The sequence below is a fragment of the Etheostoma spectabile genome, unplaced genomic scaffold (assembly GCF_008692095.1).
Source record: "Etheostoma spectabile isolate EspeVRDwgs_2016 unplaced genomic scaffold, UIUC_Espe_1.0 scaffold00019308, whole genome shotgun sequence".
NCBI classification, from domain to species: Eukaryota; Metazoa; Chordata; class Actinopteri; order Perciformes; family Percidae; genus Etheostoma; species Etheostoma spectabile.
In genome coordinates this window covers 1-23,361 of record NW_022604807.1, presented here as the reverse complement: position 1 = coordinate 23,361, position 23,361 = coordinate 1, and the positions used below count along the sequence as shown (strand labels likewise).

General features: G+C 43.3%; 24 non-coding genes across 24 annotated transcripts; 11 read left to right on the top strand and 13 right to left on the bottom strand.

Annotated features, from left to right (window-relative positions):
* Nucleotides 1–515: 515 nt before the first annotated feature.
* Nucleotides 516–588, bottom strand: trnav-cac (transfer RNA valine (anticodon CAC)). Its single transcript has one exon. It is a non-coding gene; the product is annotated as a tRNA-Val (tRNA).
* A 259-nt stretch (nt 589–847) lies between these two features.
* Nucleotides 848–919, top strand: trnad-guc (transfer RNA aspartic acid (anticodon GUC)). Its single transcript has one exon. It is a non-coding gene; the product is annotated as a tRNA-Asp (tRNA).
* Nucleotides 920–2,259: 1,340 nt separating this feature from the next.
* On the bottom strand, nt 2,260–2,332 carry trnav-cac (transfer RNA valine (anticodon CAC)). The gene has a single exon. It is a non-coding gene; the product is annotated as a tRNA-Val (tRNA).
* Nucleotides 2,333–2,591: 259 nt separating this feature from the next.
* On the top strand, nt 2,592–2,663 carry trnad-guc (transfer RNA aspartic acid (anticodon GUC)). Its single transcript has one exon. It is a non-coding gene; the product is annotated as a tRNA-Asp (tRNA).
* Nucleotides 2,664–4,003: 1,340 nt separating this feature from the next.
* On the bottom strand, nt 4,004–4,076 carry trnav-cac (transfer RNA valine (anticodon CAC)). Its single transcript has one exon. It is a non-coding gene; the product is annotated as a tRNA-Val (tRNA).
* Nucleotides 4,077–4,335: 259 nt separating this feature from the next.
* On the top strand, nt 4,336–4,407 carry trnad-guc (transfer RNA aspartic acid (anticodon GUC)). The gene has a single exon. It is a non-coding gene; the product is annotated as a tRNA-Asp (tRNA).
* Nucleotides 4,408–5,747: 1,340 nt separating this feature from the next.
* On the bottom strand, nt 5,748–5,820 carry trnav-cac (transfer RNA valine (anticodon CAC)). Its single transcript has one exon. It is a non-coding gene; the product is annotated as a tRNA-Val (tRNA).
* Nucleotides 5,821–6,079: 259 nt separating this feature from the next.
* trnad-guc (transfer RNA aspartic acid (anticodon GUC)) lies at nt 6,080–6,151 on the top strand. The gene has a single exon. It is a non-coding gene; the product is annotated as a tRNA-Asp (tRNA).
* A 1,340-nt stretch (nt 6,152–7,491) lies between these two features.
* trnav-cac (transfer RNA valine (anticodon CAC)) lies at nt 7,492–7,564 on the bottom strand. Its single transcript has one exon. It is a non-coding gene; the product is annotated as a tRNA-Val (tRNA).
* A 259-nt stretch (nt 7,565–7,823) lies between these two features.
* Nucleotides 7,824–7,895, top strand: trnad-guc (transfer RNA aspartic acid (anticodon GUC)). The gene has a single exon. It is a non-coding gene; the product is annotated as a tRNA-Asp (tRNA).
* Nucleotides 7,896–9,240: 1,345 nt separating this feature from the next.
* trnav-cac (transfer RNA valine (anticodon CAC)) lies at nt 9,241–9,313 on the bottom strand. The gene has a single exon. It is a non-coding gene; the product is annotated as a tRNA-Val (tRNA).
* Nucleotides 9,314–9,572: 259 nt separating this feature from the next.
* On the top strand, nt 9,573–9,644 carry trnad-guc (transfer RNA aspartic acid (anticodon GUC)). Its single transcript has one exon. It is a non-coding gene; the product is annotated as a tRNA-Asp (tRNA).
* A 1,345-nt stretch (nt 9,645–10,989) lies between these two features.
* Nucleotides 10,990–11,062, bottom strand: trnav-cac (transfer RNA valine (anticodon CAC)). Its single transcript has one exon. It is a non-coding gene; the product is annotated as a tRNA-Val (tRNA).
* A 203-nt stretch (nt 11,063–11,265) lies between these two features.
* trnad-guc (transfer RNA aspartic acid (anticodon GUC)) lies at nt 11,266–11,337 on the top strand. The gene has a single exon. It is a non-coding gene; the product is annotated as a tRNA-Asp (tRNA).
* A 1,337-nt stretch (nt 11,338–12,674) lies between these two features.
* trnav-cac (transfer RNA valine (anticodon CAC)) lies at nt 12,675–12,747 on the bottom strand. The gene has a single exon. It is a non-coding gene; the product is annotated as a tRNA-Val (tRNA).
* Nucleotides 12,748–12,950: 203 nt separating this feature from the next.
* Nucleotides 12,951–13,022, top strand: trnad-guc (transfer RNA aspartic acid (anticodon GUC)). Its single transcript has one exon. It is a non-coding gene; the product is annotated as a tRNA-Asp (tRNA).
* A 1,344-nt stretch (nt 13,023–14,366) lies between these two features.
* Nucleotides 14,367–14,439, bottom strand: trnav-cac (transfer RNA valine (anticodon CAC)). Its single transcript has one exon. It is a non-coding gene; the product is annotated as a tRNA-Val (tRNA).
* Nucleotides 14,440–14,697: 258 nt separating this feature from the next.
* trnad-guc (transfer RNA aspartic acid (anticodon GUC)) lies at nt 14,698–14,769 on the top strand. Its single transcript has one exon. It is a non-coding gene; the product is annotated as a tRNA-Asp (tRNA).
* A 1,339-nt stretch (nt 14,770–16,108) lies between these two features.
* Nucleotides 16,109–16,181, bottom strand: trnav-cac (transfer RNA valine (anticodon CAC)). Its single transcript has one exon. It is a non-coding gene; the product is annotated as a tRNA-Val (tRNA).
* A 203-nt stretch (nt 16,182–16,384) lies between these two features.
* On the top strand, nt 16,385–16,456 carry trnad-guc (transfer RNA aspartic acid (anticodon GUC)). The gene has a single exon. It is a non-coding gene; the product is annotated as a tRNA-Asp (tRNA).
* Nucleotides 16,457–17,789: 1,333 nt separating this feature from the next.
* Nucleotides 17,790–17,862, bottom strand: trnav-cac (transfer RNA valine (anticodon CAC)). Its single transcript has one exon. It is a non-coding gene; the product is annotated as a tRNA-Val (tRNA).
* A 1,660-nt stretch (nt 17,863–19,522) lies between these two features.
* Nucleotides 19,523–19,595, bottom strand: trnav-cac (transfer RNA valine (anticodon CAC)). The gene has a single exon. It is a non-coding gene; the product is annotated as a tRNA-Val (tRNA).
* A 1,656-nt stretch (nt 19,596–21,251) lies between these two features.
* Nucleotides 21,252–21,323, bottom strand: trnav-cac (transfer RNA valine (anticodon CAC)). The gene has a single exon. It is a non-coding gene; the product is annotated as a tRNA-Val (tRNA).
* A 253-nt stretch (nt 21,324–21,576) lies between these two features.
* trnad-guc (transfer RNA aspartic acid (anticodon GUC)) lies at nt 21,577–21,648 on the top strand. The gene has a single exon. It is a non-coding gene; the product is annotated as a tRNA-Asp (tRNA).
* The last annotated feature ends 1,713 nt before the right edge of the window (nt 21,649–23,361 follow it).

The following is a 23,361-nucleotide window of genomic DNA, read 5'->3' as shown; positions in this document are numbered from 1 at the left end:
AGGCTAGGAAGTTGAGGTTCAGGTAATTCAATTCAATTCAATTCAATTTTACTTATACTGCGCCAAATCACAACAAGAGTTATCTAACTGTGCTTTTCATAAAAGAGCAGGTCCAGACCATACTCTGTGATTTTATTTACAGAAACCCAACAATTCCCACCAAGAGCAAACACTAGGAAGCCAATGCAGAGAAGCTTAAACAGGAGAGATGAGATTTCTTTTCCTGGTTCCAGTCAGAACATGTGCTGCAGCATTCTGGATCAGCTGAAGAGTCTTCATGGACTTTTTCGAGCAGCCTGATGATAAAGAATTGGAGTAATCCAGCTTAGAAGTAACAAGTGCATTGACTATTTTTTCTGCATCATTTTTAAACGGCGTATTGCTGAGTTCCTGAATGTGATTACTACTGCACTGTGGAAACTTCGGTAGGCCTGGCCACGATTTAACAACAGGGAGATTTTTCAGTGACGGTCTTGAGAGTTTAACCGTACGAAGTCAATACAAACAAAGAAATGTGTTTCCGCCCTGTTTCGAACAGGGGACCTTTCGCGTGTGAGGCGAACGTGATAACCACTACACTACGGAAACTGATGAAAGTGGTCTTTCTGCATGTTCATGCGGAAATATACCATTTATATTTTACTGCAAATGTTTACAATGCTGTTAGACATGTTAATTTTTGACACATAGCGATTTTAAACTGGATTCAGTCACAGATGCTTTGTCATGGATTTGAATGCCAGCGAATATGTAGTAAACTTAAATATATCCACATGTATTGACTGTGGCCTGAATGCTGGAATAGCGCCACCTATTTCTTGATGTGCCAAATATGAAGCTTAGGCATTCCTCGTTAGTATAATGGACAGTATCTCCGCCTGTCACGCGGAAGATCGGGGTTCGATTCCCCGACGGGGAGAATTTTCTACCAGCCGCTAACCAATGTTACAAGGCCTCGAGGAAGTCCCGGCAAACGCGTTGGACTACTCTAGAGGGGAAATTGGGCCTTGGCTCAGGCTGTGTTCAGCATGGGAGGAGAACTCCTGATCCTGAATGGGAATCTTGTGAAGTGATGGAAAGAGCACATCACAAGGCCCAGCAGGAGGTGGGAGAGTGTCAAGTCTGGGCACCTTATAATTCCTTTCCTGTTCTTTGAAGGTTATGTGGTTCTGTTGGCTTCATCAAGCAGTGATCTACAGCGCCCACTGGGGCAGACTGATGCCCAATGTCAAGCAAATGGGATGAAAGTCAGCCCCTCCAAATCTGAAAGCGCAGGATTGCTCCCATTGGGTTGGGAGTCAGTTGCTGTCCCAAGCGAAGAAGTTCTTGTATCTCAAAGGCATGTTTTTAAATAGTGCAACTTGTTCCAACACAAAGACTACAATCCTAATGAAACTTTGGATGACCGCCTCCGCCTGTCACACGGAATACTGGGGTTTCATTTCCCGATGGGGAGTTTTATCTACCAGCTGCTAATTATTTCTCAAGGCTACATCGACACTACTACATCTGCCAGAGTAGTTTGGATACGAGATCTAACCATAGCAAAAGATATGCATTTGTTAAGAAAGTATTAGAGTGAATATACTCCAAGAAAGACAAAGGTTTTACAAAAGGATTGAGGATGATCCTGCTATTGAAGATATGTTTTCAGTGACGATATGATCACCTACCTCAGGATCTGGGAACGTAGGCAGACAGCAGGAATGTAAGACGGATCCAGGAACGTAAACCGTTAACTATGAGGCTAGGAAGTTGAGGTTCAGGTAATTCAATTCAATTCAATTCAATTTTACTTATACTGCGCCAAATCACAACAAGAGTTATCTAACTGTGCTTTTCATAAAAGAGCAGGTCCAGACCATACTCTGTGATTTTATTTACAGAAACCCAACAATTCCCACCAAGAGCAAACACTAGGAAGCCAATGCAGAGAAGCTTAAACAGGAGAGATGAGATTTCTTTTCCTGGTTCCAGTCAGAACATGTGCTGCAGCATTCTGGATCAGCTGAAGAGTCTTCATGGACTTTTTCGAGCAGCCTGATGATAAAGAATTGGAGTAATCCAGCTTAGAAGTAACAAGTGCATTGACTATTTTTTCTGCATCATTTTTAAACGGCGTATTGCTGAGTTCCTGAATGTGATTACTACTGCACTGTGGAAACTTCGGTAGGCCTGGCCACGATTTAACAACAGGGAGATTTTTCAGTGACGGTCTTGAGAGTTTAACCGTACGAAGTCAATACAAACAAAGAAATGTGTTTCCGCCCTGTTTCGAACAGGGGACCTTTCGCGTGTGAGGCGAACGTGATAACCACTACACTACGGAAACTGATGAAAGTGGTCTTTCTGCATGTTCATGCGGAAATATACCATTTATATTTTACTGCAAATGTTTACAATGCTGTTAGACATGTTAATTTTTGACACATAGCGATTTTAAACTGGATTCAGTCACAGATGCTTTGTCATGGATTTGAATGCCAGCGAATATGTAGTAAACTTAAATATATCCACATGTATTGACTGTGGCCTGAATGCTGGAATAGCGCCACCTATTTCTTGATGTGCCAAATATGAAGCTTAGGCATTCCTCGTTAGTATAATGGACAGTATCTCCGCCTGTCACGCGGAAGATCGGGGTTCGATTCCCCGACGGGGAGAATTTTCTACCAGCCGCTAACCAATGTTACAAGGCCTCGAGGAAGTCCCGGCAAACGCGTTGGACTACTCTAGAGGGGAAATTGGGCCTTGGCTCAGGCTGTGTTCAGCATGGGAGGAGAACTCCTGATCCTGAATGGGAATCTTGTGAAGTGATGGAAAGAGCACATCACAAGGCCCAGCAGGAGGTGGGAGAGTGTCAAGTCTGGGCACCTTATAATTCCTTTCCTGTTCTTTGAAGGTTATGTGGTTCTGTTGGCTTCATCAAGCAGTGATCTACAGCGCCCACTGGGGCAGACTGATGCCCAATGTCAAGCAAATGGGATGAAAGTCAGCCCCTCCAAATCTGAAAGCGCAGGATTGCTCCCATTGGGTTGGGAGTCAGTTGCTGTCCCAAGCGAAGAAGTTCTTGTATCTCAAAGGCATGTTTTTAAATAGTGCAACTTGTTCCAACACAAAGACTACAATCCTAATGAAACTTTGGATGACCGCCTCCGCCTGTCACACGGAATACTGGGGTTTCATTTCCCGATGGGGAGTTTTATCTACCAGCTGCTAATTATTTCTCAAGGCTACATCGACACTACTACATCTGCCAGAGTAGTTTGGATACGAGATCTAACCATAGCAAAAGATATGCATTTGTTAAGAAAGTATTAGAGTGAATATACTCCAAGAAAGACAAAGGTTTTACAAAAGGATTGAGGATGATCCTGCTATTGAAGATATGTTTTCAGTGACGATATGATCACCTACCTCAGGATCTGGGAACGTAGGCAGACAGCAGGAATGTAAGACGGATCCAGGAACGTAAACCGTTAACTATGAGGCTAGGAAGTTGAGGTTCAGGTAATTCAATTCAATTCAATTCAATTTTACTTATACTGCGCCAAATCACAACAAGAGTTATCTAACTGTGCTTTTCATAAAAGAGCAGGTCCAGACCATACTCTGTGATTTTATTTACAGAAACCCAACAATTCCCACCAAGAGCAAACACTAGGAAGCCAATGCAGAGAAGCTTAAACAGGAGAGATGAGATTTCTTTTCCTGGTTCCAGTCAGAACATGTGCTGCAGCATTCTGGATCAGCTGAAGAGTCTTCATGGACTTTTTCGAGCAGCCTGATGATAAAGAATTGGAGTAATCCAGCTTAGAAGTAACAAGTGCATTGACTATTTTTTCTGCATCATTTTTAAACGGCGTATTGCTGAGTTCCTGAATGTGATTACTACTGCACTGTGGAAACTTCGGTAGGCCTGGCCACGATTTAACAACAGGGAGATTTTTCAGTGACGGTCTTGAGAGTTTAACCGTACGAAGTCAATACAAACAAAGAAATGTGTTTCCGCCCTGTTTCGAACAGGGGACCTTTCGCGTGTGAGGCGAACGTGATAACCACTACACTACGGAAACTGACGAAAGTGGTCTTTCTGCATGTTCATGCGGAAATATACCATTTATATTTTACTGCAAATGTTTACAATGCTGTTAGACATGTTAATTTTTGACACATAGCAATTTTAAACTGGATTCAGTCACAGATGCTTTGTCATGGATTTGAATGCCAGCGAATATGTAGTAAACTTAAATATATCCACATGTATTGACTGTGGCCTGAATGCTGGAATAGCGCCACCTATTTCTTGATGTGCCAAATATGAAGCTTAGGCATTCCTCGTTAGTATAATGGACAGTATCTCCGCCTGTCACGCGGAAGATCGGGGTTCGATTCCCCGACGGGGAGAATTTTCTACCAGCCGCTAACCAATGTTACAAGGCCTCGAGGAAGTCCCGGCAAACGCGTTGGACTACTCTAGAGGGGAAATTGGGCCTTGGCTCAGGCTGTGTTCAGCATGGGAGGAGAACTCCTGATCCTGAATGGGAATCTTGTGAAGTGATGGAAAGAGCACATCACAAGGCCCAGCAGGAGGTGGGAGAGTGTCAAGTCTGGGCACCTTATAATTCCTTTCCTGTTCTTTGAAGGTTATGTGGTTCTGTTGGCTTCATCAAGCAGTGATCTACAGCGCCCACTGGGGCAGACTGATGCCCAATGTCAAGCAAATGGGATGAAAGTCAGCCCCTCCAAATCTGAAAGCGCAGGATTGCTCCCATTGGGTTGGGAGTCAGTTGCTGTCCCAAGCGAAGAAGTTCTTGTATCTCAAAGGCATGTTTTTAAATAGTGCAACTTGTTCCAACACAAAGACTACAATCCTAATGAAACTTTGGATGACCGCCTCCGCCTGTCACACGGAATACTGGGGTTTCATTTCCCGATGGGGAGTTTTATCTACCAGCTGCTAATTATTTCTCAAGGCTACATCGACACTACTACATCTGCCAGAGTAGTTTGGATACGAGATCTAACCATAGCAAAAGATATGCATTTGTTAAGAAAGTATTAGAGTGAATATACTCCAAGAAAGACAAAGGTTTTACAAAAGGATTGAGGATGATCCTGCTATTGAAGATATGTTTTCAGTGACGATATGATCACCTACCTCAGGATCTGGGAACGTAGGCAGACAGCAGGAATGTAAGACGGATCCAGGAACGTAAACCGTTAACTATGAGGCTAGGAAGTTGAGGTTCAGGTAATTCAATTCAATTCAATTCAATTTTACTTATACTGCGCCAAATCACAACAAGAGTTATCTAACTGTGCTTTTCATAAAAGAGCAGGTCCAGACCATACTCTGTGATTTTATTTACAGAAACCCAACAATTCCCACCAAGAGCAAACACTAGGAAGCCAATGCAGAGAAGCTTAAACAGGAGAGATGAGATTTCTTTTCCTGGTTCCAGTCAGAACATGTGCTGCAGCATTCTGGATCAGCTGAAGAGTCTTCATGGACTTTTTCGAGCAGCCTGATGATAAAGAATTGGAGTAATCCAGCTTAGAAGTAACAAGTGCATTGACTATTTTTTCTGCATCATTTTTAAACGGCGTATTGCTGAGTTCCTGAATGTGATTACTACTGCACTGTGGAAACTTCGGTAGGCCTGGCCACGATTTAACAACAGGGAGATTTTTCAGTGACGGTCTTGAGAGTTTAACCGTACGAAGTCAATACAAACAAAGAAATGTGTTTCCGCCCTGTTTCGAACAGGGGACCTTTCGCGTGTGAGGCGAACGTGATAACCACTACACTACGGAAACTGACGAAAGTGGTCTTTCTGCATGTTCATGCGGAAATATACCATTTATATTTTACTGCAAATGTTTACAATGCTGTTAGACATGTTAATTTTTGACACATAGCAATTTTAAACTGGATTCAGTCACAGATGCTTTGTCATGGATTTGAATGCCAGCGAATATGTAGTAAACTTAAATATATCCACATGTATTGACTGTGGCCTGAATGCTGGAATAGCGCCACCTATTTCTTGATGTGCCAAATATGAAGCTTAGGCATTCCTCGTTAGTATAATGGACAGTATCTCCGCCTGTCACGCGGAAGATCGGGGTTCGATTCCCCGACGGGGAGAATTTTCTACCAGCCGCTAACCAATGTTACAAGGCCTCGAGGAAGTCCCGGCAAACGCGTTGGACTACTCTAGAGGGGAAATTGGGCCTTGGCTCAGGCTGTGTTCAGCATGGGAGGAGAACTCCTGATCCTGAATGGGAATCTTGTGAAGTGATGGAAAGAGCACATCACAAGGCCCAGCAGGAGGTGGGAGAGTGTCAAGTCTGGGCACCTTATAATTCCTTTCCTGTTCTTTGAAGGTTATGTGGTTCTGTTGGCTTCATCAAGCAGTGATCTACAGCGCCCACTGGGGCAGACTGATGCCCAATGTCAAGCAAATGGGATGAAAGTCAGCCCCTCCAAATCTGAAAGCGCAGGATTGCTCCCATTGGGTTGGGAGTCAGTTGCTGTCCCAAGCGAAGAAGTTCTTGTATCTCAAAGGCATGTTTTTAAATAGTGCAACTTGTTCCAACACAAAGACTACAATCCTAATGAAACTTTGGATGACCGCCTCCGCCTGTCACACGGAATACTGGGGTTTCATTTCCCGATGGGGAGTTTTATCTACCAGCTGCTAATTATTTCTCAAGGCTACATCGACACTACTACATCTGCCAGAGTAGTTTGGATACGAGATCTAACCATAGCAAAAGATATGCATTTGTTAAGAAAGTATTAGAGTGAATATACTCCAAGAAAGACAAAGGTTTTACAAAAGGATTGAGGATGATCCTGCTATTGAAGATATGTTTTCAGTGACGATATGATCACCTACCTCAGGATCTGGGAACGTAGGCAGACAGCAGGAATGTAAGACGGATCCAGGAACGTAAACCGTTAACTATGAGGCTAGGAAGTTGAGGTTCAGGTAATTCAATTCAATTCAATTCAATTTTACTTATACTGCGCCAAATCACAACAAGAGTTATCTAACTGTGCTTTTCATAAAAGAGCAGGTCCAGACCATACTCTGTGATTTTATTTACAGAAACCCAACAATTCCCACCAAGAGCAAACACTAGGAAGCCAATGCAGAGAAGCTTAAACAGGAGAGATGAGATTTCTTTTCCTGGTTCCAGTCAGAACATGTGCTGCAGCATTCTGGATCAGCTGAAGAGTCTTCATGGACTTTTTCGAGCAGCCTGATGATAAAGAATTGGAGTAATCCAGCTTAGAAGTAACAAGTGCATTGACTATTTTTTCTGCATCATTTTTAAACGGCGTATTGCTGAGTTCCTGAATGTGATTACTACTGCACTGTGGAAACTTCGGTAGGCCTGGCCACGATTTAACAACAGGGAGATTTTTCAGTGACGGTCTTGAGAGTTTAACCGTACGAAGTCAATACAAACAAAGAAATGTGTTTCCGCCCTGTTTCGAACAGGGGACCTTTCGCGTGTGAGGCGAACGTGATAACCACTACACTACGGAAACTGACGAAAGTGGTCTTTCTGCATGTTCATGCGGAAATATACCATTTATATTTTACTGCAAATGTTTACAATGCTGTTAGACATGTTAATTTTTGACACATAGCAATTTTAAACTGGATTCAGTCACAGATGCTTTGTCATGGATTTGAATGCCAGCGAATATGTAGTAAACTTAAATATATCCACATGTATTGACTGTGGCCTGAATGCTGGAATAGCGCCACCTATTTCTTGATGTGCCAAATATGAAGCTTAGGCATTCCTCGTTAGTATAATGGACAGTATCTCCGCCTGTCACGCGGAAGATCGGGGTTCGATTCCCCGACGGGGAGAATTTTCTACCAGCCGCTAACCAATGTTACAAGGCCTCGAGGAAGTCCCGGCAAACGCGTTGGACTACTCTAGAGGGGAAATTGGGCCTTGGCTCAGGCTGTGTTCAGCATGGGAGGAGAACTCCTGATCCTGAATGGGAATCTTGTGAAGTGATGGAAAGAGCACATCACAAGGCCCAGCAGGAGGTGGGAGAGTGTCAAGTCTGGGCACCTTATAATTCCTTTCCTGTTCTTTGAAGGTTATGTGGTTCTGTTGGCTTCATCAAGCAGTGATCTACAGCGCCCACTGGGGCAGACTGATGCCCAATGTCAAGCAAATGGGATGAAAGTCAGCCCCTCCAAATCTGAAAGCGCAGGATTGCTCCCATTGGGTTGGGAGTCAGTTGCTGTCCCAAGCGAAGAAGTTCTTGTATCTCAAAGGCATGTTTTTAAATAGTGCAACTTGTTCCAACACAAAGACTACAATCCTAATGAAACTTTGGATGACCGCCTCCGCCTGTCACACGGAATACTGGGGTTTCATTTCCCGATGGGGAGTTTTATCTACCAGCTGCTAATTATTTCTCAAGGCTACATCGACACTACTACATCTGCCAGAGTAGTTTGGATACGAGATCTAACCATAGCAAAAGATATGCATTTGTTAAGAAAGTATTAGAGTGAATATACTCCAAGAAAGACAAAGGTTTTACAAAAGGATTGAGGATGATCCTGCTATTGAAGATATGTTTTCAGTGACGATATGATCACCTACCTCAGGATCTGGGAACGTAGGCAGACAGCAGGAATGTAAGACGGATCCAGGAACGTAAACCGTTAACTATGAGGCTAGGAAGTTGAGGTTCAGGTAATTCAATTCAATTCAATTCAATTCAATTTTACTTATACTGCGCCAAATCACAACAAGAGTTATCTAACTGTGCTTTTCATAAAAGAGCAGGTCCAGACCATACTCTGTGATTTTATTTACAGAAACCCAACAATTCCCACCAAGAGCAAACACTAGGAAGCCAATGCAGAGAAGCTTAAACAGGAGAGATGAGATTTCTTTTCCTGGTTCCAGTCAGAACATGTGCTGCAGCATTCTGGATCAGCTGAAGAGTCTTCATGGACTTTTTCGAGCAGCCTGATGATAAAGAATTGGAGTAATCCAGCTTAGAAGTAACAAGTGCATTGACTATTTTTTCTGCATCATTTTTAAACGGCGTATTGCTGAGTTCCTGAATGTGATTACTACTGCACTGTGGAAACTTCGGTAGGCCTGGCCACGATTTAACAACAGGGAGATTTTTCAGTGACGGTCTTGAGAGTTTAACCGTACGAAGTCAATACAAACAAAGAAATGTGTTTCCGCCCTGTTTCGAACAGGGGACCTTTCGCGTGTGAGGCGAACGTGATAACCACTACACTACGGAAACTGACGAAAGTGGTCTTTCTGCATGTTCATGCGGAAATATACCATTTATATTTTACTGCAAATGTTTACAATGCTGTTAGACATGTTAATTTTTGACACATAGCAATTTTAAACTGGATTCAGTCACAGATGCTTTGTCATGGATTTGAATGCCAGCGAATATGTAGTAAACTTAAATATATCCACATGTATTGACTGTGGCCTGAATGCTGGAATAGCGCCACCTATTTCTTGATGTGCCAAATATGAAGCTTAGGCATTCCTCGTTAGTATAATGGACAGTATCTCCGCCTGTCACGCGGAAGATCGGGGTTCGATTCCCCGACGGGGAGAATTTTCTACCAGCCGCTAACCAATGTTACAAGGCCTCGAGGAAGTCCCGGCAAACGCGTTGGACTACTCTAGAGGGGAAATTGGGCCTTGGCTCAGGCTGTGTTCAGCATGGGAGGAGAACTCCTGATCCTGAATGGGAATCTTGTGAAGTGATGGAAAGAGCACATCACAAGGCCCAGCAGGAGGTGGGAGAGTGTCAAGTCTGGGCACCTTATAATTCCTTTCCTGTTCTTTGAAGGTTATGTGGTTCTGTTGGCTTCATCAAGCAGTGATCTACAGCGCCCACTGGGGCAGACTGATGCCCAATGTCAAGCAAATGGGATGAAAGTCAGCCCCTCCAAATCTGAAAGCGCAGGATTGCTCCCATTGGGTTGGGAGTCAGTTGCTGTCCCAAGCGAAGAAGTTCTTGTATCTCAAAGGCATGTTTTTAAATAGTGCAACTTGTTCCAACACAAAGACTACAATCCTAATGAAACTTTGGATGACCGCCTCCGCCTGTCACACGGAATACTGGGGTTTCATTTCCCGATGGGGAGTTTTATCTACCAGCTGCTAATTATTTCTCAAGGCTACATCGACACTACTACATCTGCCAGAGTAGTTTGGATACGAGATCTAACCATAGCAAAAGATATGCATTTGTTAAGAAAGTATTAGAGTGAATATACTCCAAGAAAGACAAAGGTTTTACAAAAGGATTGAGGATGATCCTGCTATTGAAGATATGTTTTCAGTGACGATATGATCACCTACCTCAGGATCTGGGAACGTAGGCAGACAGCAGGAATGTAAGACGGATCCAGGAACGTAAACCGTTAACTATGAGGCTAGGAAGTTGAGGTTCAGGTAATTCAATTCAATTCAATTCAATTCAATTTTACTTATACTGCGCCAAATCACAACAAGAGTTATCTAACTGTGCTTTTCATAAAAGAGCAGGTCCAGACCATACTCTGTGATTTTATTTACAGAAACCCAACAATTCCCACCAAGAGCAAACACTAGGAAGCCAATGCAGAGAAGCTTAAACAGGAGAGATGAGATTTCTTTTCCTGGTTCCAGTCAGAACATGTGCTGCAGCATTCTGGATCAGCTGAAGAGTCTTCATGGACTTTTTCGAGCAGCCTGATGATAAAGAATTGGAGTAATCCAGCTTAGAAGTAACAAGTGCATTGACTATTTTTTCTGCATCATTTTTAAACGGCGTATTGCTGAGTTCCTGAATGTGATTACTACTGCACTGTGGAAACTTCGGTAGGCCTGGCCACGATTTAACAACAGGGAGATTTTTCAGTGACGGTCTTGAGAGTTTAACCGTACGAAGTCAATACAAACAAAGAAATGTGTTTCCGCCCTGTTTCGAACAGGGGACCTTTCGCGTGTGAGGCGAACGTGATAACCACTACACTACGGAAACTGATGAAAGTGGTCTTTCTGCATGTTCATGCGGAAATATACCATTTATATTTTACTGCAAATGTTTACAATGCTGCTTTGTCATGGATTTGAATGCCAGCGAATATGTAGTAAACTTAAATATATCCACATGTATTGACTGTGGCCTGAATGCTGGAATAGCGCCACCTATTTCTTGATGTGCCAAATATTAAGCTTAGGCATTCCTCGTTAGTATAATGGACAGTATCTCCGCCTGTCACGCGGAAGATCGGGGTTCGATTCCCCGACGGGGAGAATTTTCTACCAGCCGCTAACCAATGTTACAAGGCCTCGAGGAAGTCCCGGCAAACGCGTTGGACTACTCTAGAGGGGAAATTGGGCCTTGGCTCAGGCTGTGTTCAGCATGGGAGGAGAACTCCTGATCCTGAATGGGAATCTTGTGAAGTGATGGAAAGAGCACATCACAAGGCCCAGCAGGAGGTGGGAGAGTGTCAAGTCTGGGCACCTTATAATTCCTTTCCTGTTCTTTGAAGGTTATGTGGTTCTGTTGGCTTCATCAAGCAGTGATCTACAGCGCCCACTGGGGCAGACTGATGCCCAATGTCAAGCAAATGGGATGAAAGTCAGCCCCTCCAAATCTGAAAGCGCAGGATTGCTCCCATTGGGTTGGGAGTCAGTTGCTGTCCCAAGCGAAGAAGTTCTTGTATCTCAAAGGCATGTTTTTAAATAGTGCAACTTGTTCCAACACAAAGACTACAATCCTAATGAAACTTTGGATGACCGCCTCCGCCTGTCACACGGAATACTGGGGTTTCATTTCCGATGGGGAGTTTTATCTACCAGCTGCTAATTATTTCTCAAGGCTACATCGACACTACTACATCTGCCAGAGTAGTTTGGATACGAGATCTAACCATAGCAAAAGATATGCATTTGTTAAGAAAGTATTAGAGTGAATATACTCCAAGAAAGACAAAGGTTTTACAAAAGGATTGAGGATGATCCTGCTATTGAAGATATGTTTTCAGTGACGATATGATCACCTACCTCAGGATCTGGGAACGTAGGCAGACAGCAGGAATGTAAGACGGATCCAGGAACGTAAACCGTTAACTATGAGGCTAGGAAGTTGAGGTTCAGGTAATTCAATTCAATTCAATTCAATTTTTTTATACTGCGCCAAATCACAACAAGAGTTATCTAACTGTGCTTTTCATAAAAGAGCAGGTCCAGACCATACTCTGTGATTTTATTTACAGAAACCCAACAATTCCCACCAAGAGCAAACACTAGGAAGCCAATGCAGAGAAGCTTAAACAGGAGAGATGAGATTTCTTTTCCTGGTTCCAGTCAGAACATGTGCTGCAGCATTCTGGATCAGCTGAAGAGTCTTCATGGACTTTTTCGAGCAGCCTGATGATAAAGAATTGGAGTAATCCAGCTTAGAAGTAACAAGTGCATTGACTATTTTTTCTGCATCATTTTTAAACGGCGTATTGCTGAGTTCCTGAATGTGATTACTACTGCACTGTGGAAACTTCGGTAGGCCTGGCCACGATTTAACAACAGGGAGATTTTTCAGTGACGGTCTGAGAGTTTAACCGTACGAAGTCAATACAAACAAAGAAATGTGTTTCCGCCCTGTTTCGAACAGGGGACCTTTCGCGTGTGAGGCGAACGTGATAACCACTACACTACGGAAACTGACGAAAGTGGTCTTTCTGCATGTTCATGCGGAAATATACCATTTATATTTTACTGCAAATGTTTACAATGCTGCTTTGTCATGGATTTGAATGCCAGCGAATATGTAGTAAACTTAAATATATCCACATGTATTGACTGTGGCCTGAATGCTGGAATAGCGCCACCTATTTCTTGATGTGCCAAATATTAAGCTTAGGCATTCCTCGTTAGTATAATGGACAGTATCTCCGCCTGTCACGCGGAAGATCGGGGTTCGATTCCCCGACGGGGAGAATTTTCTACCAGCCGCTAACCAATGTTACAAGGCCTCGAGGAAGTCCCGGCAAACGCGTTGGACTACTCTAGAGGGGAAATTGGGCCTTGGCTCAGGCTGTGTTCAGCATGGGAGGAGAACTCCTGATCCTGAATGGGAATCTTGTGAAGTGATGGAAAGAGCACATCACAAGGCCCAGCAGGAGGTGGGAGAGTGTCAAGTCTGGGCACCTTATAATTCCTTTCCTGTTCTTTGAAGGTTATGTGGTTCTGTTGGCTTCATCAAGCAGTGATCTACAGCGCCCACTGGGGCAGACTGATGCCCAATGTCAAGCAAATGGGATGAAAGTCAGCCCCTCCAAATCTGAAAGCGCAGGATTGCTCCCATTGGGTTGGGAGTCAGTTGCTGTCCCAAGCGAAGAAGTTCTTGTATCTCAAAGGCATGTTTTTAAATAGTGCAACTTGTTCCAACACAAAGACTACAATCCTAATGAAACTTTGGATGACCGCCTCCGCCTGTCACACGGAATACTGGGGTTTCATTTCCCGATGGGGAGTTTATCTACCAGCTGCTAATTATTTCTCAAGGCTACATCGACACTACTACATCTGCCAGAGTAGTTTGGATACGAGATCTAACCATAGCAAAAGATATGCATTTGTTAAGAAAGTATTAGAGTGAATATACTCCAAGAAAGACAAAGGTTTTACAAAAGGATTGAGGATGATCCTGCTATTGAAGATATGTTTTCAGTGACGATATGATCACCTACCTCAGGATCTGGGAACGTAGGCAGACAGCAGGAATGTAAGACGGATCCAGGAACGTAAACCGTTAACTATGAGGCTAGGAAGTTGAGGTTCAGGTAATTCAATTCAATTCAATTCAATTCAATTTTACTTATACTGCGCCAAATCACAACAAGAGTTATCTAACTGTGCTTTTCATAAAAGAGCAGGTCCAGACCATACTCTGTGATTTTATTTACAGAAACCCAACAATTCCCACCAAGAGCAAACACTAGGAAGCCAATGCAGAGAAGCTTAAACAGGAGAGATGAGATTTCTTTTCCTGGTTCCAGTCAGAACATGTGCTGCAGCATTCTGGATCAGCTGAAGAGTCTTCATGGACTTTTTCGAGCAGCCTGATGATAAAGAATTGGAGTAATCCAGCTTAGAAGTAACAAGTGCATTGACTATTTTTTCTGCATCATTTTTAAACGGCGTATTGCTGAGTTCCTGAATGTGATTACTACTGCACTGTGGAAACTTCGGTAGGCCTGGCCACGATTTAACAACAGGGAGATTTTTCAGTGACGGTCTTGAGAGTTTAACCGTACGAAGTCAATACAAACAAAGAAATGTGTTTCCGCCCTGTTTCGAACAGGGGACCTTTCGCGTGTGAGGCGAACGTGATAACCACTACACTACGGAAACTGACGAAAGTGGTCTTTCTGCATGTTCATGCGGAAATATACCATTTATATTTTACTGCAAATGTTTACAATGCTGTTAGACATGTTAATTTTTGACACATAGCAATTTTAAACTGGATTCAGTCACAGATGCTTTGTCATGGATTTGAATGCCAGCGAATATGTAGTAAACTTAAATATATCCACATGTATTGACTGTGGCCTGAATGCTGGAATAGCGCCACCTATTTCTTGATGTGCCAAATATAAGCTTAGGCATTCCTCGTTAGTATAATGGACAGTATCTCCGCCTGTCACGCGGAAGATCGGGGTTCGATTCCCCGACGGGGAGAATTTTCTACCAGCCGCTAACCAATGTTACAAGGCCTCGAGGAAGTCCCGGCAAACGCGTTGGACTACTCTAGAGGGGAAATTGGGCCTTGGCTCAGGCTGTGTTCAGCATGGGAGGAGAACTCCTGATCCTGAATGGGAATCTTGTGAAGTGATGGAAAGAGCACATCACAAGGCCCAGCAGGAGGTGGGAGAGTGTCAAGTCTGGGCACCTTATAATTCCTTTCCTGTTCTTTGAAGGTTATGTGGTTCTGTTGGCTTCATCAAGCAGTGATCTACAGCGCCCACTGGGGCAGACTGATGCCCAATGTCAAGCAAATGGGATGAAAGTCAGCCCCTCCAAATCTGAAAGCGCAGGATTGCTCCCATTGGGTTGGGAGTCAGTTGCTGTCCCAAGCGAAGAAGTTCTTGTATCTCAAAGGCATGTTTTTAAATAGTGCAACTTGTTCCAACACAAAGACTACAATCCTAATGAAACTTTGGATGACCGCCTCCGCCTGTCACACGGAATACTGGGGTTTCATTTCCCGATGGGGAGTTTATCTACCAGCTGCTAATTATTTCTCAAGGCTACATCGACACTACTACATCTGCCAGAGTAGTTTGGATACGAGATCTAACCATAGCAAAAGATATGCATTTGTTAAGAAAGTATTAGAGTGAATATACTCCAAGAAAGACAAAGGTTTTACAAAAGGATTGAGGATGATCCTGCTATTGAAGATATGTTTTCAGTGACGATATGATCACCTACCTCAGGATCTGGGAACGTAGGCAGACAGCAGGAATGTAAGACGGATCCAGGAACGTAAACCGTTAACTATGAGGCTAGGAAGTTGAGGTTCAGGTAATTCAATTCAATTCAATTCAATTTTACTTATACTGCGCCAAATCACAACAAGAGTTATCTAACTGTGCTTTTCATAAAAGAGCAGGTCCAGACCATACTCTGTGATTTTATTTACAGAAACCCAACAATTCCCACCAAGAGCAAACACTAGGAAGCCAATGCAGAGAAGCTTAAACAGGAGAGATGAGATTTCTTTTCCTGGTTCCAGTCAGAACATGTGCTGCAGCATTCTGGATCAGCTGAAGAGTATTCATGGACTTTTTCGAGCAGCCTGATGATAAAGAATTGGAGTAATCCAGCTTAGAAGTAACAAGTGCATTGACTATTTTTTCTGCATCATTTTTAAACGGCGTATTGCTGAGTTCCTGAATGTGATTACTACTGCACTGTGGAAACTTCGGTAGGCCTGGCCACGATTTAACAACAGGGAGATTTTTCAGTGACGGTCTCGAGAGTTTAACTGTACGAAGTCAATACAAACAAAGAAATGTGTTTCCGCCCTGTTTCGAACAGGGGACCTTTCGCGTGTGAGGCGAACGTGATAACCACTACACTACAGAAACTCATGAAAGTGGTCTTTCTGCATGTTCATGCGGAAATATACCATTTATATTTTACTGCAAATGTTTACAATGCTGCTTTGTCATGGATTTGAATGCCAGCGAATATGTAGTAAACTTAAATATATCCACATGTATTGACTGTGGCCTGAATGCTGGAATAGCGCCACCTATTTCTTGATGTGCCAAATATTAAGCTTAGGCATTCCTCGTTAGTATAATGGACAGTATCTCCGCCTGTCACGCGGAAGATCGGGGTTCGATTCCCCGACGGGAAGAATTTTCTACCAGCCGCTAACCAATGTTACAAGGACTCGAGGAAGTCCCGGCAAACGCGTTGGACTACTCGAGAGGGGAATTTGGGCCTTGGCTCAGGCTGTGTTCAGCATGGGAGGAGAACTCCTGATCCTGAATGGGAATCTTGTGAAGTGATGGAAAGAGCACATCACAAGGCCCAGCAGGAGGTGGGAGAGTGTCAAGTCTGGGCACCTTATAATTCCTTTCCTGTTCTTTGAAGGTTATGTGGTTCTGTTGGCTTCATCAAGCAGTGATCTACAGCGCCCACTGGGGCAGACTGATGTCCAATGTCAAGCAAATGGGATGAAAGTCAGCCCCTCCAAATCTGAAAGCGCAGGATTGCTCCCATTGGGTTGGGAGTCAGTTGCTGTCCCAAGCGAAGAAGTTCTTGTATCTCAAAGGCATGTTTTTAAATAGTGCAACTTGTTCCAACACAAAGACTACAATCCTAATGAAACTTTGGATGACCGCCTCCGCCTGTCACACGGAATACTGGGGTTTCATTTCCCGATGGGGAGTTTTATCTACCAGCTGCTAATTATTTCTCAAGGCTACATCGACACTACTACATCTGCCAGAGTAGTTTGGATACGAGATCTAACCATAGCAAAAGATATGCATTTGTTAAGAAAGTATTAGAGTGAATATACTCCAAGAAAGACAAAGGTTTTACAAAAGGATTGAGGATGATCCTGCTATTGAAGATATGTTTTCAGTGACGATATGATCACCTACCTCAGGATCTGGGAACGTAGGCAGACAGCAGGAATGTAAGACGGATCCAGGAACGTAAACCGTTAACTATGAGGCTAGGAAGTTGAGGTTCAGGTAATTCAATTCAATTCAATTTTACTTATACTGCGCCAAATCACAACAAGAGTTATCTAACTGTGCTTTTCATAAAAGAGCAGGTCCAGACCATACTCTGTGATTTTATTTACAGAAACCCAACAATTCCCACCAAGAGCAAACACTAGGAAGCCAATGCAGAGACGCTTAAACAGGAGAGATGAGATTTCTTTTCCTGGTTCCAGTCAGAACATGTGCTGCAGCATTCTGGATCAGCTGAAGAGTATTCATGGACTTTTTCGAGCAGCCTGATGATAAAGAATTGGAGTAATCCAGCTTAGAAGTAACAAGTGCATTGACTATTTTTCTGCATCATTTTAAACGGCGTATTGCTGAGTTCCTGAATGTGATTACTACTGCACTGTGGAAACTTCGGTAGGCCTGGCCACGATTTAACAACAGGGAGATTTTTCAGTGACGGTCTCGAGAGTTTAACCGTACGAAGTCAATACAAACAAAGAAATGTGTTTCCGCCCTGTTTCGAACAGGGGACCTTTCGCGTGTGAGGCGAACGTGATAACCACTACACTACGGAAACTGACGAAAGTGGTCTTTCTGCATGTTCATGCGGAAATATACCATTTATATTTTACTGCAAATGTTTACAATGCTGTTAGACATGTTAATTTTTGACACATAGCGATTTTAAACTGGATTCAGTCACAGATGCTTTGTCATGGATTTGAATGCCAGCGAATATGTAGTAAACTTAATATATCCACATGTATTGACTGTGGCCTGAATGCTGGAATAGCGCCACCTATTTCTTGATGTGCCAAATATTAAGCTTAGGCATTCCTCGTTAGTATAATGGACAGTATCTCCGCCTGTCACGCGGAAGATCGGGGTTCGATTCCCGACGGGGAGAATTTTCTACCAGCCGCTAACCAATGTTACAAGGCCTCGAGGAAGTCCCGGCAAACGCGTTGGACTACTCTAGAGGGGAAATTGGGCCTTGGCTCAGGCTGTGTTCAGCATGGGAGGAGAACTCCTGATCCTGAATGGGAATCTTGTGAAGTGATGGAAAGAGCACATCACAAGGCCCAGCAGGAGGTGGGAGAGTGTCAAGTCTGGGCACCTTATAATTCCTTTCCTGTTCTTTGAAGGTTATGTGGTTCTGTTGGCTTCATCAAGCAGTGATCTACAGCGCCCACTGGGGCAGACTGATGCCCAATGTCAAGCAAATGGGATGAAAGTCAGCCCTCCAAATCTGAAAGCGCAGGATTGCTCCCATTGGGTTGGGAGTCAGTTGCTGTCCCAAGCGAAGAAGTTCTTGTAACTCAAAGGCATGTTTTTAAATAGTGCAACTTGTTCCAACACAAAGACTACAATCCTAATGAAACTTTGGATGACCGCCTCCGCCTGTCACACGGAATACTGGGGTTTCATTTCCGATGGGGAGTTTTATCTACCAGCTGCTAATTATTTTCAAGGCTACATCGACACTACTACATCTGCCAGAGTAGTTTGGATACGAGATCTAACCATAGCAAAAGATATGCATTTGTTAAGAAGTATTAGAGTGAATATACTCCAAGAAAGACAAAGGTTTTACAAAAGGATTGAGGATGATCCTGCTATTGAAGATATGTTTTCAGTGACGATATGATCACCTACCTCAGGATCTGGGAACGTAGGCAGACAGCAGGATGTAAGACGGATCCAGGAAGTAAACCGTTAATATGAGGCTAGGAAGTTGAGGTTCAGGTAATTCAATCAATTCAATTCAATTCATTTTACTTATACTGCGCCAAATCACAACAAGAGTTATCTAACTGTGCTTTCATAAAAGAGCAGGTCCAGACCATACTCTGTGATTTTATTTACAGAAACCCAACAATTCCCACCAAGAGCAAACACTAGGAAGCCAATGCAGAGAAGCTTAAAAAGGAGAGATGAGATTTCTTTTCCTGGTTCCAGTCAGAACATGTGCTGCAGCATTCTGGATCAGCTGAAGAGTATTCATGGACTTTTTCGAGCAGCCTGATGATAAAGAATTGGAGAATCCAGCTTAGAAGTAACAAGTGCATTGACTATTTTTTCTGCTCATTTTTAAACGGCGTATTGCTGAGTTCCTGAATGATTACTACTGCACTGTGGAAACTTCGGTAGGCCTGGCCACGATTTAACAACAGGGAGATTTTTCAGTGACGGTCTCGAGAGTTTAACCGTACGAAGTCAATACAAACAAAGAAATGTGTTTCCGCCCTGTTTCGAACAGGGGACCTTTCGCGTGTGAGGCGAACGTGATAACCACTACACTACGGAAAACTGATGAAAGTGGTCTTTCTGCATGTTCATGCGGAAATATACCATTTATATTTTACTGCAAATGTTTACAATGCTGTTAGAACATGTTTTAATTTTGACACATAGCGATTTTAAATGGATTCAGTCACAGATGCTTTGTCATGGATTTGAATGCCAGCGAATATGTAGTAAACTTAAATATATCCACATGTATTGACTGTGGCCTGAATGCTGGAATAGCGCCACCTATTTCTTGATGTGCCAAATATGAAGCTTAGGCATCCTCGTTAGTATAATGGACAGTATCTCCGCCTGTCCGCGGAAGATCGGGGTTCGATTCCCTGACGGGGAGAATTTTCTACCAGCCGCTAAACATGTTACAAGGACTCGAGGAAGTCCCGCAAACGCGTTGGACTACTCTAGAGGGGAAATTGGGCCTTGGCTCAGGCGTGTTCAGCAGGAGGAGAACTCCTGATCCTGAATGGGAATCTGTCAGTGATGGAAAGAGCACATCACAAGGCCCAGCAGGAGGTGGGAGAGTGTCAAGTCTGGGCACCTTATAATTCCTTTCTGTTCTTTGAAGGTTATGTGGTTCTGTTGGCTTCATCAAGCAGTGATCTACAGCGCCCCACGGGGCAGACTGATGCCCAATGTCAAGCAAAATGATGAAAGTCAGCCCCTCCAAATCTGAAAGCGCAGATTGCTCCCATTGGGTTGGGAGTCAGTTGCTGTCCCAAGCGAAGAAGTTCTTGTATCTCAAAGGCCGTTTTAATAGTGCAACTTGTTCCAACACAAAGACTACAATCCTAATGAACTTTGGATGACCGCCTCCGCTGTCACACGGAATACTGGGGTTTCATTCCCGATGGGGAGTTTGAATCTACCAGCTGCTAATTATTTCCCAAGGCTACATCGACACTACTACATCTGCCAGAGTAGTTTGGATACGAGATCTAACCATAGCAAAAGATATGCATTTGTAAGAAAGTATTAGAGTGAATATACTCCAAGAAAGACAAAGGTTTTACAAAAGGATTGAGGATGATCCTGCTATTGAAGATATGTTTTCAGTGACGATATGATCACCTACCTCAGGATCTGGGAACGTAGGCAGACAGCAGGAATGTAAGACGGATCCAGGAACGTAAACCGTAACTATGAGGCTAGGAAGTTGAGGTTCAGGTAATTCAATTCAATTCAATTCAATTCAATTTTACTTATACTGCGCAAATCACAACAAGAGTTATCTAACTGTGCTTTTCATAAAAGAGCAGGTCCAGACCATACTCTGTGATTTTATTTACAGAAACCCAACAATTCCCACCAAGAGCAAACACTAGGAAGCCAATGCAGAGAAGCTAAACAGAGAGAGATGAGATTTCTTTTTCCTGGTTCCAGTCAGAACATGTGCTGCAGCATTCTGGATCAGCTGAAGAGTATTCATGGACTTTTTCGAGCAGCTGATGATAAAGATTGGAGTAATCCAGCTTAGAAGTAACAAGTGCATTGACTATTTTTTCTGCATCATTTTTAAACGGCGTTTGCTGAGTTCCTGGAATGTGATTACTATGCACTGTGGAAACTTCGGTGGCCTGGCCGCGATTTAACAACAGGGAGATTTTTCAGTGACGGTCTCGAGAGTTTAACCGTACGAAGTCAATAAAAACAAAGAAATGTTTTTTCCGCCCTGTTCGAACAGGGGACCTTTCGCGTGTGAGGCGAACGTGATAACCACTACACTACGGAACTGACGAAGTGGTCTTCTGCATGTTCATGCGGAAATATCCATTTATATTTTACTGCAAATGTTTACATGCTGTTAGACATGTTAATTTTTGACACATAGCGATTTTAAACTGGATTCAGTCACAGATGCTTTGGCATGGATTTGAATGCCAGCGAATATGTGTAAACTTAAATATATCCACATGTATTGACTGTGGCCTGAATGCTGGAATAGCGCCACCTATTTCTTGATGTGCCAAATATGAAGCTTAGGCATTCCTCGTTAGTATAATGGACAGTATCTCCGCCTGTCACGCGGAAGATCGGGGTTCGATTCCCCGACGGGGAGAATTTTCTACCAGCCGCTAACCAATGTTACAAGGCCTCGAGGAAAGTCCCGGCCCAAAACGCGTTGGACTACTCTAGAGGGAAATTGGGCCTTGGCTCAGGCTGTGTTCAGCATGGGAGGAGAACTCCTGATCCTGAATGGGAATCTTGTGAAGTGATGGAAAGAGCACATCACAAGGCCCAGCAGGAGGTGGGAGAGTGTAAGTCTGGGCACCTTATAATTCCTTTCTGTTCTTTGAAGGTTATGTGGTTCTGTTGGCTTCATCAAGCGTGATCTACAGCGCCCACTGGGGCAGACTGATGCCCAATGTCAAGCAAATGGGATGAAAGTCCGCCCCTCCAAATCTGAAAAGCGCAGGATTGCTCCCATTGGGTTGGGAGTCAGTTGCTGTCCCAAGCGAAGAAGTTCTTGTATCTCAAAGGCATGTTTTAATAGGGCAACTTGTTCCAACACAAAGACTACAATCCTAATGAAACTTTGGATGACCGCCTCGCACCTGTCACACGAATACTGGGGTTTCATTTCCCGATGGGGAGTTTTATCTACCAGCGCTAATTATTTCTCAGGCTACATCGACACACTACATCTGCCAGCGTAGTTTGGATACGAGATCTAACCATAGCAAAAGATATGCATTTGTTAAGAAAAGTATAGAGTGATAACTCAAAGAAAGACAAAGGTTTTACAAAAGGATTGAGGATGATCCTGCATTGAAGATATGTTTTTCAGTGACGATATGATACCTACCTCAGGATCTGGGAACGTAGGCAGACAGCAGAATGTAAGACGGATCCAGGAACGTAAAACGTTAACTATGAGGCTAGAAGTTGAGGTTCAGGTAATTCAATTCAATTCATCAATCAATTTACTTATACTGCGCCAAATCACAACAAGGGTATCTAAACTGTGCTTTTCATAAAAGAGCAGGTCCAGACCATACTCTGGGATTATTTTACAGAAACCAACAATTCCACCAAGAGCAAACACTAGGAAGCCAATGCAGAGAAGCTTAAACAGGAGAGATGAGATTTCTTTTCCTGGTTCCAGTCAGAACATGTGCCTGCAGGCATTCTGGATCAGCTGAAGAGTCTTCATGGACTTTTTCGAGCAGCCTGATGATAAAGAATTGAGTAATCCAGCTTAGAAAGTAACAAGTGCATTGACTATTTTTCTGCATCATTTTTAAACGGCGTATTGCTGAGTTCCTGAATGTGATTACTACTGCACTGTGGAACTTCGGTAGGCCTGGCCACGATTAACAACAGGGAGATTTTTCAGTGACGGTCTTGAGAGTTAACCGTACGAAGTCAATACAAACAAAGAATGTGTTTTCCGCCCTTTCGAACAGGGGACCTTTCGCGTGTGAGGCGAACGTGATAACCACTACACTACGAACCTGATGAAGTGGTCTTTCTGCATGTTCATGCGGAAAATACCATTTATATTTACTGCAAATGTTACAATGCTGTTAGACATGTTATTTTTGACACATAGCATTTTAAACTGCATTCATTCACAGATGCTTTGTCATGGATTTGAATGCCAGCGAATATGTAGTAAACTTAAATATATCCACATGTATTGACTGTGGCCTCTGAATGCTGGAATAGCGCCACCTATTTTTGATGTGCCAAATATGAAGCTTAGGCATTCCTCGTTAGTATAATGGACAGTATCTGCCTGTCACGCGGAAGATCGGGTTCGATTCCCCGA